This window comes from Brassica napus, chromosome C5 (assembly GCF_020379485.1).
Source record: "Brassica napus cultivar Da-Ae chromosome C5, Da-Ae, whole genome shotgun sequence".
In the NCBI taxonomy this organism is placed as follows: Eukaryota; Viridiplantae; Streptophyta; class Magnoliopsida; order Brassicales; family Brassicaceae; genus Brassica; species Brassica napus.
Genome location: NC_063448.1, coordinates 51243075 through 51260133, shown reverse-complemented (window position 1 = coordinate 51260133; position 17059 = coordinate 51243075). Strand labels below are relative to the sequence as shown.

Genomic DNA, 17059 nt, shown 5'->3' with positions numbered 1-17059 from the left:
CAATAAAATCAACCAAATCGCCCTAAGGTACCTGAATCTGATCGGAAAGGTAAGAAGGATCCAGAAATTCAGAATCGCTATCGCTACTACACCACGAATCACCACCACCACCACCGCTTCCACCACCTCCCGTCTCGAGAAAATCCGTAACCATAAGGCCTAGGTCACGTTCACCGTCGAGGCTAGAATCTCTCCCTCGTTCTTCCCACCACTCCTCTGCCAGAACAACCCTCAAGTCCATCCCCATCGTAACCTAAAGCAAATCAAGGCCATACATGAAAGATCATACTCAAAGGAGACTGTCACAAGATTTGATTCCACCATGACAGATCCCAAATCCGGTGGATCTGGTGGTTCGGGAGGGTCTGGAGACATCAACCCAAGAGAAATACCACGTGCAACTGAGGGATACTTCAAACTTAGGTGAACGCCATGGTTGAGCTAAGTTGTCTGAGTCGTCGGTGCAGAGGAAGAAAGCAGGAAGAACACCATCGGGATCTGAAGACGCGTCATCGGCGGGAGCTGGAGGGAGGATTCACCGGAGCTGAGAGATAAGAGGATAGAGAACACTATTCAGGAGGAAGGAGCAGCAATGTCGCCGATTGAACATCAGAGGGATGCACTCATTTCTGAGATGTGCAGCTACCTATATATATGACTTGTTCAATCGCCTCTTGAATACGGTGACAAAGAGGCTCGATGAAGATGGCACCGAAGCTTGACGAAGAAGACGACAACAAGATTTTAAGATTGGGAAAATCAGAGATAGATTAAAAAGGTTAGATTAGTCATATGGCCATTAATGATTTAGGTATTTATGAAAATGTTTCTAGATTGATGGTAAAGTTGAATTATGGTATCAAACAAAGTGTAAAAGTAAAATTTTCTCTAGAATATTTTGTTTATTGTATGTTGTGTTGAAACCTATGAAATAGGAAAGGTTAAGATTTTTCAGTTGTTTGTTCGAATACTGTATTTAATGTTTTTTGGTTTGATTTGAATATCATATATACAGTTGTTTCTTACCTATAATTCAAGGGAAAATAAATATATATTTTTTTTAAAAAAAAACTGATTTTGGAGTTCTTAGTTATATCTATAATTGATTTTCGAAGTGTAACATCTTGTATTTTGTGGTTATAATAAAGATTCATAATTAATTGTACACTAGATGTTGTCCCGCGCTTTCAAAGCGCGGGATAATTTTTTGGTGAAAACTCAATATAACTCATTTTCTCTTTATTTAAAGTAGGCATGTGCATAAAATCCGTAACCCGAAGTCCGAACCAAACTCTAACCAAAAAAACGTCTCTACCCGATCTGAAATGTAAGAAATACCAGAATGAATCTTGTAGGGTGGTACAAAATATATTCTAACCTAAAGTATCCTTAGCCGAACCCGAACGAAGAAACCGAAAATAACTGATAATTGATCTGAATGTCCAAATATAAATATGTGAAACATAAATATGCACTTCAAATACAATTATATATTTATTTTGAAATGATAACAAAAATAGAAGTATTTAAATTTTAAATAAGTACCTTAAATACCCAATTTTATATAAACATGTATTTATTTCTTTTGTTTTGTTTTAAAATTTTGGATTTAACTTTAAATACATCCGGACCGAAAAATATAACCTGAATCCGAACAATATATGGTTACTTTATGTTTTTAGGATGTGATACAAATTAGAACCAAAACCGATGTGATATCCGAACCCAATTTGTACTTACAAACTTAACTGAATGTGATATAAATTAGAACCGAAATTCAAAATATCTAACCCGTATTACCTAAACGCCCAAGCGTAACTTTAAATGTATGTTTTGTTCAATTAGTTTTATATTTTAATAAATATTTTATATGTTTGTTGTAATAACCCGTAAAACTATATTTTAAATATATCAATAATAAAATGTTCCATCTTATCATTAAATATTAAAAATATCTAACTATTAAGATTTATTTGATCAAATATATATATATGTATATCCAATTATCTGTTAATATAAATTATATATAAATTTAATTCTATATATATATATATATATTTAATAGATTAGTTATTTAGTTCCTTAATTTTAGGCTAGGGTATATATTTAATAATAATTAAATTAGTTATAAGTAGAAATAATAAGAAAGGTAGTTAAATCGAAATATTTGGGAATATCCGAGAGGAAAAAATCTAAATAGATTTTATAATCAACAAAAATCTACTAATATTCTATTGATGGATTTAGAAATAAATTTAGGAATTAGTTTGTCAATCTGTTATAACTGCTAAAATATATACGGTTAAACCAATTTTTATTTTGGGCATTTATTGCAAGTATATTTGGGAAAAAATAAAAAAAAAATGGATACTGCTTCAGATTTTAAAATTGTATCAAATCAAATTCAAGTTTGGCTGTACAAATCAGTATAACAGTTAACTAATTTCATGTATTCAATATATTATTGACAGATATTTGGTAGAATGCATCAATAATGATCCTTCAAATATCATATTATGTTAATGATCCATAAGAAATTTTGAATCTTATATTTGAACCTCAAGGAGTTCGTATAAGCTAGGAAGAAACATTGAATTTGAACTTAATTAGAATAATACGGGATCACTTGTAATGTAATAGAATTTGATCATGTGTGACATGGATACAAAGCTAAAACTTGAAATTGAAGATTGTAATCTTGTATGGTTAATATACAATGTTCAGAAATCAAAGTTTAAATGTGCAGTCTTCAAGAAAGTGACGAAGCTTAGAAACATAGACCATACTCGCGTTCAATTTGATCGATGATAGTTCTAGTGGTTTAATATTGTCTAATCTTCTATGATTCATGATATTTTGTTCGGAGTTCAAGCTCCATTCCAATGAATGGCTTATAGATATAGTAGTCTAGCTAAGACGCATGAAGTTTATTTGATTAGATAATACGATTGTAATAGCTATAGTGATATTTATAAGATATGATCATTAATACCTTTCTTCATTTGTATCGATGTACAATGTGCAGGTTTCATGAAAGTGCGTGAAGGTTAGGAAGAAATCTCCTATATATTAATTGGGAAGCATTTGAAAAATTAAAACCTTAATTTTGTATTAATTAAAAAAAACCCCAAATCTTAGGTGACACTCTAAATGTCTTCTAAATTCCATTTCAAAGAATTCTAAAGCATCTAATATAAAGTATAGTTTAATCTAACGGTGTCACATTATTCCATAATTATATAACACTAGAGAACATTATATTAACCTAAAATATAAGAAGTGTGTATTCTTTCCTTAAATAAAAGCTACGAAATTACCTAATATGATTTACATATATATGGCAATTAATGATTATGAATAATAAAGATTTGATAACAATTTTAGCATCTTTCTTCATTTTTGTTTAAATTTATATTATTAAAAAAATTAAACAATCACATTAACCATATAATAAAAAATATATTTTTTTCTTATATGTTATATTTTGAATTTTTTAAAATGACTTTAAATTACAAAAATGAGGAAACCTTATATGTTATATTTTTTTTAAAACGACTTTTAAATACAAAAATGAAGACACCTTATATGTTATATTTTTCTTATATGTTAGATTTTTTCTTATATGTTATATTTTGAATTTTTTTAAACGACTTTAAATTACAATAATGTAAGTTTTCCTTAAGTATACGACTAAAAACATTAAAATGACATGTATCAATTCGATGGTTGATTTGAAAGCTTTCAAAACCATATGGAAGATAAAAGTTAAAATAATTCAACTGTGAAAACAATACTGTTCACTTTTTTCAAGAATGTGTTCGATAGAAAAAATAAGGTTTTTATGTCATAATTTGTTTAATGTCCAATCCGATCAACCCATGATGTTTTAATTATAGTTTTGTTCCATCATTTTTAATAAAAATTGATCTGATCCATTGGAAATAAATTATATAATAACAACAAAAAATATTGTATATATATAAATAAAATTATCAAATATATAAAAAAAAATTATCGATAATATATAGAAATAAACTCACCCTGCGCAGGGCGCAGGTCTTATCCTAGTTGAGTATTGTTAAACTAGTTTATATGATTTTAAATAGAATTGATGTTTTAAATCTATTAAGAACGACATTAAGCTTATAATATATCGACTACTTTTAATGTAGTTAAAATAATATGTACAAGTATAGGTTAGATGTAAAAAGAATCGATAGGATAAGTTATTTAAATAAATGTATTTGTCCAATCTAGACTACTTGCAAGTAGATAAATATTGATTCTGTTTTAATAGTATTGATACGAAAGTCGTAAAACTATCTTAAGTTGGTCAATAAAACTTTATTTTGTGTGTGTTTAAAATGAGTTAAACTGTTATGACTTATGAATAATATTGTTAGATTATATTATTTTATGAGTTGCTTTATTTTGTTGAAAAGATGAGGACGAATATAATATAACTTCTCGTGGTGGATGGCAAAAAAAAAAAAAAAAACTTCTCGTGATGTAGATTAAAAACATTATTCTCTTTGCAGTACCCATTACTAATAAAAGTGGATATGAGCCTGATTTAGGTCATCCACGTAGGATAGGAAAATCGACTAATAAGAACGCTGCATTCGGACACGTCAGCGCGGCTTTGCTAATGTATAATGTTTTTCATTTGGGCTTTCGGAATGGCCCAGAGCCAGGCTTGACCACGCTTCTTTGTCTTCAATGCCGACATCCTGTTAACCCTAATTTCATCTTCTTGGCGGTACATCAAAACTGAGTAACGGATTCACCACGATTTATGTTGAAGTCATAAACTTAACATTTAATCTCAGTAAAGTCGGCCCACTACTTCTCATTACATCACAAACCTTCGGATTCTTCACGATTGTGTTAACTCGCTTGACTCGCTTGACTCCTTGACTCGATTCGCCGTTCGTGAAAACACCAAATCGAAGTTCACTTGCAAAAGATCCCGAATAAGAACGATCTTTCCCAGAGATGAACTAAATTGAATTACAGAATATATCGAAGTTCAGAGGAGATTACAATATCAATTTCTGGATAAAAAGTAACAAACTCAAGACGACTCTGCTTTATTCGCAACGACTCGAACGAATTCAGCCAGTCACTTTAAAACACGTGTCATTCCGTGATTGGCTACTCGTTTCTGTTATGCGCTCAACGTCTTCCTTCCCTTCCTCCAATCTACGAATGCCTCCTGTCTTTATTAATCTCTTCCTCATTTCCCTGTAACAGATTGGTGCTTATAAATAGGTGTTTCTGCGAACTGGGTCGTGGTGGGATCGGAGTGGTCTACAAGACGAGTCTCCAGGATGGGCGTCCTGTAGCAGTCAAGAAACTGACTGACTCGGGTCTGATCAAGTCGCAAGAGGAGTTCGAGAGAGAGATGAGAAAACTCGGCAAGCTGATGCATAAGAATATCGTTGAGATCAAAGGGTACTACTGGACGCAATCTCTGCATCTCCTGATCTATGAGTTTGTCTCAGGGGAAGCTTATACAGACATCTCCACGGGGACGAGTGCGTTTGCTTGACTTGGCGTGAATCTCTGCAGGTCTTGCTTATCTGCACAGGAGTAACATCGCTCACTACAATCTGAAAGCAACAAACGTGCTCATAGACGCAGCCGCATGGGGTACACAGCCCTGGAGTTTGCATGCCGGACGGTCAAGATAACAGAGAAGTGCGATGTGTACGGGTTTGGGATCTTGGTGCTGGAGGTGGAAGAGGCCGGTGGAGTATGCGGAGGACGACGTGATGGTGCTGTGTGAGACGGTGAGAGAGGGGTTAGAGAAAGGGAGAGTGGAGGAATGCGTTGACGGTAGGCTGAGAGTGAACTTTCCGGCGGAGGAGGCAATACCAGTGCTAAAACTAGGGTTGGTATATGGAAGAAGTGGTGAAGATAGTAGAGCTCATACAGTGTCCCTCTCAGGAGTTTGACTGACGACGACAAAATGGAACAATATTTCTTTATTCCTTCTTCAGTTTTCATATATATAAAAGTTCCATCTTCTTCTAAAGAAAGGTTTTGTTTTATTATGAGTTTATCATGCCAGCTGAGCTCAGTTCAAGGAATTTTTCACACTTGGGGGGTTTCATTGTAATCAAAATGTTGAAGGTTGTTTTTGGTTCATAAAGTAGATCAAAATGTTTGAGGTTTCTCTGTTTGTTATGCCCTTTCTATCGTTCCCACATTTTTATTTGAATCTTTGAACATACATTAACATATTCAGAAGATGAGGAAAATAAGCGTAATGGAGAATACATAGTACATTTGAAAAATCTTGATTTCGAAGGGATGTACAGTCGGTCAGCAAAATGATAAAGCAAAAATAAAAGGGAAAGAGAGAAATCCACCACCACACCACCATTGTGAAGTGAGAGACCCCGAGGTCCAAAGCTGTAGGGGTTATTGGTTGTTTTATTTTAATGGATTTGAAAATCCGAACTAAATCGAGTGTTATTGGTTCTATGATTTTCAAATCTGTATTAAAATCATATGTTATTGGTTTAATAATTCATAAATTCTATATCAAATCAAGTGTTATTCAATCGTACGGATTTACTAATATATTTGATTTAATAATGAATTTGAATGAATTTGTTTGAATTTTTTAGTTAAAAATACAAAGAGTCAAATCCGAAGAAAAATTTCCGGATTTACATATTTTACTTGGATTTATAAATATTATATGGATTTCTAAATCAATCAAAATATATAAACCAATAACACCGTAAGCTATATTCCAAGCATAAGCTTTTTCTGTAATGCTTTCATTATTATATAGTTATCGAGTGCTCCCACACACTTACTCATTTCTTTTCACCTTTTTTTTTTGTGACGCTCTTCTTTTCACCTTTATTATAGATAAATAATTTACGGTTATGATGAAGTGCTCACTTAGCGAATGAATGCTATAAAATATAGTACTCATTTTCATTTTAACACAGACTGCTGCAAGTAAGTGTTATAATCTAAAGTAAGTTTTCCGAGCAATTTTTGATATTAAATAAGTTCAAACTAATATGAACATTATTTATTTTACACTATCACTTAAAATATTTCTGAATTAAAAGAGAACTTTTCCACTTTGATTATATGTTTTTTTCTTAACACTTTAATTATATGTATGTTTTCAAATAACATATATTCTTCTTCTCCATAGGAATGTCAAACAGGTTGATCCGTCCCGTCTCGTCCTGTACCGCAGCGGACTCGTCTTCGAGCGGGTCATGCCCGCGCGGACTGCGGTCCTCAAAATGGCTGACCAAACCCGTACCGCAAAACATGTAGGCCTTTGCGGATCAGTTCGCGGGACATAGAATTACAAACAGACATATGGTTCCTGAACGCTTCAAGACATGATTCAGGACGCTTTATATCAGTTTCATGACGCATCAGTAAGTGAGTTTAGTCGAAGATTGAACTGGATAAGGCAATACCCTTGTTAGTTGAAGATTTTAGTTGGATCAAAACACTAGTTTATTTGCTTTTGTTAGACTCCAAACATTTTTAAAATAAACAATACTTTAGTTGTTGAATCCAAATATTATAACTCATAAGTTCATAACAAATGCTTTAGTTTTCTGAATCCAAAATTAAATAAAACTAACACCAAATCAAAGATGCGAATCCCAAAAATATATAGAAAAAAAAACACCAATCACACTTTTTGTTCTTCATCTTTATCACCAACAAGCGACAAAAAGATGGAAATTTTTCTTCTTCACCATCAACTTCATCTTAAGAAAATAAGAATAATAGAAGTCAGTTAAAGATATATTGAAACCTAAAACTCCAAAATGTATGATAATGTGAACAAATACATATATGCAAAACTATGAAGAACTCATGGCGGGAACTAGATCTTCTTCTTCGGTAGAAAGTGAGTTTTCAAACTTCTTATGATGACTCGAAGAAGCTCCATCGGTGCAGATTGAAGGCGCTTGGGAGACCGGAAGCATCATCGACCCTAAAACCACCATCACCGGAGCTACATAACGTCGAATCACCTTCTCTCTCTCTCTCTCTCTCTCAATGTTTTAGGCGAAAGCGGAAATAGGGACTTAGGACTGCGGGTCTTCAAAATCCCGCAGGTTAAGCCCATCCCGCTTTCGACCCGTCTCGCTTTCGACCCGTCCCGCTTTGAACCCGTCCCGCGAGGCCCGCAATTTTGCGGGCTTACCAAATGGAGGTCCAATCCCACCCCGTAGCAAACCTTTACGGGCCAGGCCTGCGGTCCAGGTCCTTGATTGTCATCCCTACTTCTCCATATACTTCCAAATAGTTACTCGAAATTTGCATTTGTCAAAAATTTAACAATATATGATGTACACAGTACAAACCCAAATGATCAACAAGTAGATAGTTAAGTTTCAAGGGGGTTAACACTTAAAAATAAAAACTCTCACCTTTAAGCAAACGGCAACGATATGGATTGAAATACCTTAATTTTTTTTTGTCGGATCATAGATCTAAGTGTTAAATTATAATACAAAATTTTTATAATATTAAAAATGTTATAAAATTAACAAATATTACGTGTGAAACGCGAAAAATGAGTTATCAAAACAAATAATATATACAAATGCATAACTATAATATGAAAAATTTGAATGACGAATAATTATAATTTTTGGTATTACAGTTTAAAGAATACATATAATTTTAAAATTAACTAAATATTTTGAAATATTTAATAAAATTTATGATATATTTAAGTTACTTACCCGTCCGTAGGGCGGGCCAAACCCTAGTGACATGTAAAATTAGGAAAGTTATACTACGTACATTATTATTTAAAAAATCTTTATATATTACTTACACAGTTATTAAAGAAATCTTATATATTAAAACAGAAGTCACAACTTTGATTCATGTGTGAATTTTTAGAAAAATGGATCTTCACTAGTTTTCAGTTATCATTCATTTATTATTAATAATATGAATTAATAATATATCATTTCTAATATAACATCGACTCATAAAAACCCGGATGGGTTAACAAACTCACATTGATTCATGTGTGATATTTTTATTTGGATCATCATTTAAAATTTGTATTAAATGCATTTCATTAATGCTAATATATAATCTATTAACTACTTAAATCATAATATAATTTGAAATCTTTTAATTTAAAATATAAATATATATATTTAATTTTCTTAACAAATGTGTTGAAAAACATTATAACAATATCTTAATTATCAAAAATTGTATATAAATATTTTCACTAATTTTTAATTAGTAATAAAATTAATGTTATTATACATTAATATATATATATACTCAGTTATCTTTTATAAAATGAAAAAAATTATATCAAATTTTACTATTTATAGTTATATCTATCATTTTAAAATAAAACATTGTATTTAACTAAATATGATAAAATTATTTTAAACCGATAAATTAATATATTTTATTTGCACAAACATTAAAAATTTATGCTAGAAATATAATATGTTAGTATAAAGGGTTAACATTAGTAAATTAGATAATTCATGTATAAAATTAACTTATCTTAAACTTATATATATATATATATATATATATATAGTTATTATCTTAAATGAATAAACATAAAAAATATTGATAAAGGAAATCTAGCACTTTAAATTACGGATCAGCATCATAATAATTGAATAAAAAATAATTCTAAAATATATATAATAAAAATACCAAATATAGGTGATGAACTGAAATAATCAATTCACTTACAACATGAAAACTATCAAATTGTTATATATTAAAATTATTATATATAAATATTTAAATATATAAGTAACTTTAAAATATATTCTAATTATGTAAAATATATATATAAACATGAAAATTAATACCGTGCGGGTCCAAATCTAGTTATAATTATTTAAGGAAATGATCTAATACTTTGAAAAGACAAAAATTATTTATAGATAGTTAATTAAATTAATTTAGTGGTATAGAACTGTAAATAAATTGTAAATTTTAGGATTTATTTTTATGGGTACTTTTTTTTGTCAACTTTTGTTTGTATTAAGCACAAAGGCAAGTGTGATACAGAATACAAGACACGTTATTATGTTCTAGCACCATCATGACTTTTGTTTGTATCAGCTCTTTTGTTTGTATCAGCTCTTCAAATTTCATTGAAGCTTTAAATCTGTGAAGTGGTGATGGATAAGAGACGGAACATATGTCGAGACGTCTATTGATCTCGACTCTTCTTATTATGTTCTAGCACCATCATGACATATTCCAAAATCTATGTTTCTCATTTACTCAGGAGACTTCACTGCTACAGCCAAAATTCTTCAGAAAGTGAAGAGATTACACCTGATTAAAGTAAAGATCCAAGCATGCTCTCTACGAAACGAAGAAACTAATTAGACCCCCAGAATTGAACCTCTTTCGAAGACTCTGAAATTTACATGCAAGGATTGAAAACCTTATTTAGTTTTAACCCAAGTCGGAGAAAAGTAAAGAGTGATAAATAGCTCTGATTTGGGTAAAACTTAGCACATCCAAAATCGCCTAACGAAAAACATATCGCCAAAGCGAAATAAGTTCGATCCGTAGATCGAAAGTATTTTACAAACCAAAAAACAAAAGAACAAGATGGTAACCGGCGGCGAGGCCATCGACCACCAACGATCAACTTTGATTAAGAAACTTTGTAGAGAGAAGTTAGAGCAAGTAGAGAGAGGATTCGTAATAAAATTCTCAAAAACGAATTCCAATGTTTTTATGGGTACTTATGTTTTAATAAGATATAGGTGGCATTTGATTATAACTATTAGAAAAAAATTAAGAGAAAAAGACAAAAATAGCACTAAATCAAGTTTATGTTTCCAAACTAGCACTCAAGGTCAAAAGTCACAAAAATAGCACTTAATATTTTATCAAAAGTCACAAACTTAGGGTTTAGAGTTAAAGTGTGGGGTTTAGGATTTAGGGTTTAGGGTTTAGGGTTTAGAGTTTAGGGTTTAAGGTTTAGATTTTAGGGTTTAAGGTTTAGAGTTTAGGGTTTAGGGTTTAGAGATTAGGGTTTAGGGTTTATGGTTTAGGGTTTAGGGTTTAGAGTTTAGGGTTTAGGGTTTAGAGTTGAGAAATGAGGTTTTGGGGATAAGATTTCAAATTTTGAAAATAAAAAAAATTAAAATTTTTAAATGATAAACTTAGAAAAGTGCTATTTTGGTCATTTTAGTTTTTGAGTGCTATTTTTTTGATATAAACTTAGAAAAGTGCTATTTTGGAGATTAAGGGCCCAAAAATTAAGGGTAATACTAAATTATATTTCTGTTATAATAGTTTAGATTGAATTCTATTATACATGGGCCTCCGCACGTGTTCGTTGATCGGTCGTCATTGAAGAACAGCTACCATCAATTTCCCCCGATGAGACAACCCTGAGGACTGTTTGTCTCAGAATCGAAACTAGTACGTTTCTGTCTCGAGTGTAACTTCTCCGAGCATCCCCCATCAACGTGCTTAAATTCACTTCTTTCCTGTTGAGGCAAGATCTCGATACTTGGATGAAACTGTTGTCTGATTCGTTGTGTTGATAGGACATTACTGTGACTTTGTTTTATTGTCTATAAAATTTGGATACCATGTGGATGCGTGTGGGTGTGTTTGTTTTCTTCTTAAATTGATTCATTCTCTAGTTCTTTGGACACAGCTTTGCTGAATCTACCGTTCTCTTTCTTGGAGTTTGAATTCAACCACTTATAGTTTTCTTCTCAGGTTCAGCAATGCAAACATGAAAGAAAAGAGCCCCGCCACCGCCTCTACACTTGGACGGATTCTAGCTACTTGTTCTAAGCAGGTTTGCTCGGCAGCTATACTTACCTCGTCTTGGTTTGGGGTAATTAACTTAAAAGTGCACTTTTAAGTTAATTACCAGAGACTACGGAAGCTGTGTTGCATCCAAAGTCCCCGAGGTTGAAAGAGACTTGTGCTTTAAAGAGTTTCTTGCACTGAAGAACTGTATGCAGCATACGGTATGATTGAGATTTAATTGCAAGAGACTTGTCTTGAATCATTTTATCTTCATGAGTCTAGACTAATTTGTTATACTATCATGTTTTTTTCCCCTTATAGATCCGTGGAAAGGCTTGAATCTCCATTATATTATCCTTCTCTTTCGAGGCATTTCTTATCACTGCTTATGTTAAGATGTAAGCCATTCATTATTTTTTCTTCGTATGTTCCAAAAAAATCCATTGTGTAATGGTTCCGAGTGATAGCCTGTTACAACTTTAATTGACTTAAAGAGTATGTCTAACAGGGTTTCAAGCTCACAGCCAAGTGTCGGCTCGGGTGGTTTATCACATGCCTATATACAACATCCATCCCTACGTTGCAATATTCCTGAATCCAGGGGGTTGTTCTATGATGATGCCAACAGATTGCTAATTTCTACCACATCTAGTCAAGTAATTTTTTTTTCCCCTTAAAATGGCTTATTTGATTTTGTTTCAACCATAATTGATATCTTTATTAAGCTAGATGATCCATATCCCTGTCTGATTTCCCCATTTTTTTCTGTTTAGGACTTTTCATGGCAGACATCTCCCTTTAACCCAGATGCATCTCCTTCAGTTGATTCTATATGTGAAGGGCCTATTGTAACGACCCGCTCCCGGAGTATTTTTAAATTTGAAGGAAATAAATCGTGAGAGGTTTGATTCATCAAGGAGTCTATTTTTCTAAGTGTGGAAACACTTATATCCATGAAGGTTGGAAGAATAAGTTGTACTTTGACAAGTTTCGGATCATTAGTGAGCTTATGGAACGAAATTAAAATGGGATGAGTGACTGTAGAACGATCATGAAATGATCGGAGCGTACGTAAGGAAAGGTCGAGACCGCATGGCTAATTAATGTTCGACTACTGGACAATGCGGGTTCCAACTAAGGAAAGTTTGACTGGTCTTCTTTGGGAGAATTTTACGGAAGAAAGATCGGGATATCGAGATTCATATAAGGAAAGATGCGCATAGATTCTCGAGTATTGATTGCAAAGTTTGACCAAGCCAAATAAGGAAAACAACAATAAATTTCCGGCTTGGTGAGCAAGTCCAAGAGCAATATAAAAAGAGACCTCCAGCTCTCATTCTAGACACAACTCAAAAAGCAAGTCTTAGGGAGTCTAGAGAAAGAACGCAGTCTTAAAGAGAGAGTTTGGGCGGTGAGGATCGAGCAAGGAGGATCGCAGGATTCTTCGCCGGAAAACACAACTAGGTTCAGAGTCTTCGGTCTTTTAAGATCAATACAGGTGAGGACGTGATTCGTGGCAGTTCAATAAGAATTATTTTGTCTAGTTTGATTCAGTAAGAACGTGTGTATGATTGGATAGAATTCGTTTATGGAAAGTTTGTTCATCGTGTTCATAGGAAAATGTTTGATAGAATTCGTTTAAGGAAAGATCGTTCTTCGTTTTCTTAAGAAATGTATGATAGGAATTGATTAAGGAAAGTTCGTTCATCGTGTTCTTGAGAAATGCATGCTATGGATTATCGAGTTATGTTATGTGAGAAATGAACGTTTGATCTTGAGAACCTAGGTCAGAAAATTATAATGCTTTTAAGAAAAGAATAATTGAAATGTAATATAAGGAAAAGGTTAAGGAAAAAGGTTAAGGGAGTGTAATGGACCGACGGATCACAGGTTGGCTACGGCCGCAGGTTTGGCTACGGCCGCAGGTTTGGCTTCGGCCGCAGGTTTGGCTTCGGCCGCAGGATTATGGACCTTCGGGTCGAAAGGTTAAGAAATGTTAAAGTAATGGAACTAGTTAAGTAAAGGAATGATAGAACTGGGTGCTAGGGTGTTAGTATTGATTGAGTGTTTGATAATTGGGTTGTAGTGGGCGGTATTGAGTGTCCTCACTGAGTACTTTTGTATGCTCATGCCTCCTTTTGCGATGCAGGTAAGGTTGATTATGTAGACCGGAGCGCGAGGCTATAAAGACCATCGGCAAGAGTGTTTTAAAGGTGGATAATGTTGAGAGGTTTTGTAAAAGATATTTTATTGTAAACTACATGATTTTTAATACTTAGTATCGGGTTTCATTTATAAAGTTGTAGTACTTCTCATATTCATCCTATAAAAATTTGACTCGATCTTTTACTTAGAAATTTTCATGTGTTTTCAAAGATTCACGGGTTGGGTGTTTCACCTATCCTCTCTATCAGATTCTCTATTGATAAAAAAGTGATAGCTGTCCAGAGATCCGACTGTGAAATACAGTTTTTTCATCGAGAAACCAAGCAGATACTTAACCACAAATGCAGGGCAGGATCAGAGAGTATTCTCGGATTCTTTTGGAGCGACTCTCCACTATGTGATCTTGCAATTGTAAAAACCAGGTGGGGCTCTGTATCTTTTAACTTCATAGAAGGCCTTTCAGTTCTGGTTATGTATTATTTTTTTTTTCTCGCTAATAATAGTTTTCTTCTGTTTCTTGTCTCAGTGGCATGGACTTGTTTGCTTGTGATTCTATGTTGAATCTGTGTTTGGTGGAAACCAAGAAAGTGAATGTGAATTGGTACATCTACACACATGAAACTCGACTGGTTCTTCTTGCATCAGGATTGCAATGCAAGACAGTTACTGGATTTCAGGTATTACACAAAATTTATCATCAACTATAAACTAAATTGATAGATATTGTCCAGTACATGTGTGTAAAAAAAATCAAAGAATTATGAATTTTCTATGTTAAATAGCTTTTCCAACTATTCACGTACTTATGATGTATATGGTAGAGTTGTCAATCAGATTTTATGATTGAGTTTAAATTTATTTTAGTTATTGAATGGTTTAGGTACGAGCCTGATATTTATTTGATCTACTCTGCAGCTTTCCACTGCAGGGGTTGTTCTTTTACCGAGATTTGAGATGACCATGGCTAGATCTGAATCAAACAGCCAAACTATTCTTTATGTTTCTTTTTGGTTCTCTTCTCCTCCTAAAAATTTCTCGTCATTCACACTATGTAGCTGGAGAGTAATTCTTTACCATTCTCTTTCAGCTATGGCCGAATATATTGCTTACAAGTGGACAGGGAGGCTATGCAACTCCATACATACACAAGTTTGTTTTCCACATTACTGGGAATGTGATCATTGTTCAGGGCTTTGTTCTTTCTTCATTCATTCATTGGATCTTTTTTACAGGGTTCTTTACCAATGTACTCGAGTAAATTGTCGGTGAGTGTGGTTGACAATTTACTGCTTGTGCACCAAATCGAAGCAAAGGTTGTTATCATCTATGACTTATTTATGGATTCTCGAGCTCCTGTGTCTGCTCCTCTTCCTTTGCTGTGGAGGGGTCACCAAGGCTCAGACACATCGTCTCTAGCGGCTAACAAAGAAATTGAGAGCCCAGAATCATCCACAAGCAGTGAAAACATAGTCATGTATGAAGATGCATGGACCTTTCTTGCTCCAGACCTTATTCTGGATCAGACTAACAAGGTTCTGTGTAGGGTACATCTGGATCTTGAGGCAAGTTGGCTTTTCTTAGTTTATTTACATGACAATTGATTCTTGAATATTTCAAAAATGTTCAGTATTTACCATGATGTACTGCAGGCAATTTCCGCTAGCAGCTCAGACAGTACGTCCCTTCTAGAATTCCTGCAACGAAGGAAGTTGGAAGCAAATAAGGTCCCAAACTTTCTTTTGCTCTGCGCTTTAAGTAATGGTGTAATCTATAAGCATGATGGCGCACCGTTTTTCTGTTGGGGAAAGACACACGGCGCAGCGGAATGTCACGGTCGTGTTCCCCTGACCTTGTGCGAACCTGTGAGGAAAATACTTCGACGATGGCAAGATATCAAAGTTGCGATAACTAAATGAGACACACAATTTTTACGTGGAAAACCTCCTCGATGTGAGAAAGAAAAACCACGGGACCGTAGTCCACTCAAAAATCCACTATATAAATGGTATGAGTACAACCACGTCCTCCCTGTTCAACAGCCTGAACAGAACAGAGAATCTAGATACAAATAGCTATCTCCAACACAAACAACAACAACAAGAGAGCAACACAAAGCTTCAAAACCGGCAGCAACCAAACGACCTCAGCTCACAAAGATTCCGGCTTCCAGAAACTAATCCAACCGTACAAATCCAAGATAAACAAGTCGAAAATACCTCTGCCAAATTTCAGCTCAAGAAGAGAAGATCTCACTGTTGGATTTACCAAACACCCAAGACTGCTCTGCTGAAGAACTATGGCGACCAGCTTCAAGAAAACCCAGACAACAGAAGATCCAACCGTTGAAATCCAAATCCCTTCGGTGAACCTCTAACCCACTGACTGAAGAAGCTTCCCACAAAATATCAGCTCGATCAGGATCCGTTTGACCCTCCAAATCCAGTCTTGAAATCACCTTACGAGTTTTCTCCTTCTCTCTCTTTTTCTCCTTTCTCTCTCTTGTTTCTTTTTGTCAAAACTCTATCATTGTGTCTAGTGCCAAAGGAGAACATTATTATTTCTTAAGTTCACCCCAATTGGTCCTCTCCATCTAGGAGGGACCCAACAAACTCCCTCTCCGACTAGATGGAAGAGACAGCCATTCCGGCTATCTCTCGGCATACCTCAAGCTTCTCCCTCGGTAATGACTTCGTCATCATATCAGCTCCATTATCATCCGTATGAACTTTCTCAAGTTCCACTTCCTTAGAAGCAACCACATCTCGTATCCAATGATACCTCCTCTGAATGTGTTTTGACTTCGAATGAAATGTAGAATTCTTCCCGAGACAAATAGCGCTTTGACTATCACAAAGCAACACATACTTCTCTTGCTTGAAACCGATCTCTTCACAGAAGTTCTTCATCCACAACAGCTCTTTACAAGCTTCAACTGCAGCAATGAACTCTGCCTCAGTGGTAGATAGTGCAACACACTTTTGCAACCTTGACTGCCATGCCACAGCTCCACCCGCAAATGTTACCAAGTAACCCGAAGTAGATTTGCTAGAATCAGCATCTCCCGACATGTCAGAATCAGTGTAACTGACAAGCAAAGGCTTCTTACCCC

General features: G+C 34.1%; 1 long non-coding RNA gene across 1 annotated transcript; it reads left to right on the top strand.

Annotated features, from left to right (window-relative positions):
• Positions 1-11748: 11748 nt before the first annotated feature.
• Positions 11749-15907, top strand: LOC106345509. The gene is made up of 5 exons (XR_001270319.3): positions 11749-12005; positions 12106-12182; positions 12293-12440; positions 12558-13282; positions 13934-15907. It is a non-coding gene; the product is annotated as an uncharacterized LOC106345509 (long non-coding RNA).
• The last annotated feature ends 1152 nt before the right edge of the window (positions 15908-17059 follow it).